Source organism: Erinaceus europaeus, chromosome 8 (genome assembly GCF_950295315.1).
Source record: "Erinaceus europaeus chromosome 8, mEriEur2.1, whole genome shotgun sequence".
NCBI classification, from domain to species: domain Eukaryota; kingdom Metazoa; phylum Chordata; class Mammalia; order Eulipotyphla; family Erinaceidae; genus Erinaceus; species Erinaceus europaeus.
The window spans coordinates 24,304,579-24,307,970 of record NC_080169.1 but is presented as its reverse complement, the minus strand read 5'-3'; the positions used below and the strand labels follow the sequence as shown (position 1 = coordinate 24,307,970).

Below are 3,392 nucleotides of genomic sequence, written 5' to 3'. Positions count from 1 at the left end.
GATAGAGAGAAATGGAGAGAGGAGGGGAAGACAGAGGAGGAGAGAAAGATAGACACCTGCAGACCTGCTTCACTGTTTGTGAAGCAACTCCCCTACAGGTGGGTAGCTGGGGGCTTGAACCGGGATCCTTGTGCATTGCATCACTTGTGCATAACCCACTGCACTACTGCCTGACTCCCTAAAGTACTTACTTTCTTTCTTTTTTTCATTTATTTATAAAAAGGAAACACTGGTGGTCCGGGAGGTGGTGCAGTGGATAAAGCATTGGACTCTCAAACATGAGGTCCTGAATTCAATCCCTGACAGCACATGTACCAAAGTGATATCTGGTTCTTTCTCTCTCTCCTCCTATCTTTCTAGTAAATAAAATCTTTAAAAAAAAAAAAAAAAGGAAACACTGACAAAACCATAGGATAAAAGGGGCACAAGTTCACTCAATTCCCACCACCAGAACTCTGTATCTCATCCCCTCCTTTGATAGCTTTCCTATTCTTTAACTCTCTGGGAGTATGGACCCAAGGTCATTGTGGGATGCAGAAGGTGGAAGGTGTGGCTTCTGTAATTGCTTCCCCAGTGAATATGGGCATTGACAGGTTGATCCATACTCTCAGCCTGCCTCTTTCTTTCCTTAGTGGGGCAGGATTCTGGGGAAGTGGAGCTCCAGGACACATTGGTGGGGCTGTCTGCCCAGGCAAGTCTGGTTGGCATCATGCTAGCATCTGGAACCTGGTGGGTAAAAAGAGAGTTAACATATAAAGCCAAACAAATTGATGACTAATTATGAACCTAAAGGCTTGAATAGTGCAGATGAAGAGTTGGGGGGGTATCTCCATTTTGTAGATAGCTAGTAGGCATATTTTAGTTATATTCCAAAGTGCCTGTGGCTATACTAGTTTTTCTTTTCTTTTTTTTTTTTTTTAATGAGACCAGTGTGTGCATGGCCAAGATCAACCCTAAGACCTTAAGTCCTTTATTCTATTCAATGAACCACCTCCCTAACTGCTCGATTATAATTGCATTATGACATAGTATAGGTTTTATGTGTACAGACTTTTAAATAAACATTTACCTGTATTTAATGCCAACATTCTAATAAAAAAAAACCCTGTGTATTCTAAAACCATATTCTTTGCATTCTAAAAGAACTTAATGTTCTAGAAGTTTCATATGCATCATTTTGTTAAAATTACTTATTATCTGGGAGGTACCATGATAGCCAGAGCGATGGATTTATCAGCAGGAAGGACTGAATTTGATTTCCAGTATCAAATGTACCAGGGTGATGTTCAGATTCTCTCTCATTCTCCTCTCTCATAAATACCTTTTCCCCTCCTCTCTCATAAATAAATCAATAAATCTTAATAAATAAAATAGCTTAACATTATAAAATGAGTTATTTTCTTTATCTTAGAGGTGATTAACTAGAAGCAAAGAAAAGTAAAATCAGAGTCCTAAGCTAATATATGGCACATTGGGGTTAGAACCAAGTTAATTTGTTCATGAACACCTGATTTTACTTGATGCTATTTTTTAAAAAAATATTTATAGGGCAACAAAAGAGGGGGAAAAAGCCTCCAGGAGCAGTTGGTTCATGGTGCAGGCACTGAGCCCCAGCAATAACCTTGGAGGCAAAAAAATAATAATATTTATTTATGCTTACTTCTTTATTTATTTTGGATAGAGACAGAAAATAAGAGGGCAGGGAGAGGTTGAGAGAGATAAAAAGAGACACTTGTCCCTGCCCCTAGAGGTGTTACAGATGTGACTGCTGTGTCACATGTGTATCAATAGGTGGCAGAGAGAAGAGAGGCTTGTCTATGTCCAGTGCTCTGACCTGTGAGCCACTGGGTGATTGATAGTCTGACACTCAGCACGGCGCCCCCCGTCTGTTACAGCGTGTTTATTGGCAACCCGAATCCTGTCGTGTAAGAAAACTTATTCTTCCTTAGTTCCTGCCTGCCCTCAAGTCTCGAGGCGACCCTGTGACCTGAAGACTGGTGTTCATCCCTGTTGGATGAAAAGTGATGGCTCACATTCAAGGGGAAGGTAGGTGACCATTAGCCTGTGACAACGACCTTATGGAACGTCTGACCTCTGTCCAAGACCAGGTTACCAGCCAGTCCAGCATCCAGAGGTGGCGTTAGATCATCTGAGAGATCTGATCACCAAATGGTACAGTGACCTTACCAGACAGACCAGTATCCTCAACCTTGTAGCAGATGCCAAGAGATCAGAAAAATGCTAGAATGGAAGGCTACTCTGCATCCTCCAGAGGCATTCACACAATCATGGAGATCCACAGCTGATCAAGCTCAGGGCCTCACAGCACTGAGTACTCCCCCACTGCTCTCCTAGTTCATGAATTTGGGAGGGAGGGGGTGTGTTTGGTTCCCTAAAGTAAAATTAAAGGGACTTTGGAATTTGAAAATAAAAAAAAAGAGAGACACTTGTAACACTGTTTCACCACTCATGAAGCTTCCCCCCTTGCAGGTGGAAATACTGGCTTAAACCTGGGTCCTTGTGCATTGTAATGTGTGCTTTACCAGATGCACCACCACCTGGCCCCTGATGTTATTAATGCATATAAAGAGAAGGAAATGAATAACAAAGGTCTGAGAGCAAGCTTGAATTATGCATGGGTGTGACTCTAAAACATCCTGAGATTTTTCTGAAAGGCAATATAAAGTTGCTTTATGTGTAACTAAATGCCACACAACACATCATGGCTTGTTGTTGTTGACTGCCATATTGTCTATATGAATATTTTGAAAATGCCAGACACAGTCCCTTCATTTCTACAAGTTTGACACGTGACCATGATCATCTCCAAATATAAACTGAATTCATGTTTCTCTAGTAACAGTCAGGCTGATTTCAAAGCCACAGCCCATGGTCCACAACACATTACTCTCTTCCAGCCTGGTTCACCTCATTAACCTCACTTAACCAAGAGTACCCTTCTCACTTCAATTCTCATCCCTGGAAATCTTGTCCAGCTTTTCAATGCTATTTCCTCCATAATACTTTGTGAACCTCTTTTGATTTAATTGAAAGAAAAGTTATGTTTTAGAGACCTATTGGCATGACTTACTGTAATTAGAGAAAACATATTCTGTTAGAGGATAAATCAGATCACATCTCCTACACACACAATTTGAGGAGGAATGAATTAAAAATAGCACTACTGGGAGTCGGGCGGTAGCGCAGCGGGTTAAGCGCAGGTGGAGCAAAGCACAAGGACCGGCGTAAGGATCCTGGTTCGAGCCCTGGCTCCCCACCTGCAGGGGAGTGGATTCACAGGCAGTGAAGCAGTGTTTGTCTTTCTCTCTCCCTCTCTGTCTTCCCCTCCTCTCTCCACTTCTCTCTGTCCTATGCAACGATATCAATAATAA

At 41.9% G+C, this 3,392-nt stretch overlaps 1 non-coding gene across 1 annotated transcript; it reads left to right on the top strand.

Annotated features, from left to right (window-relative positions):
* Positions 1-1,737: 1,737 nt before the first annotated feature.
* LOC132540092 (small nucleolar RNA SNORA17) lies at positions 1,738-1,868 on the top strand. Its single transcript, XR_009551356.1, has one exon. It is a non-coding gene; the product is annotated as a small nucleolar RNA SNORA17 (small nucleolar RNA).
* The last annotated feature ends 1,524 nt before the right edge of the window (positions 1,869-3,392 follow it).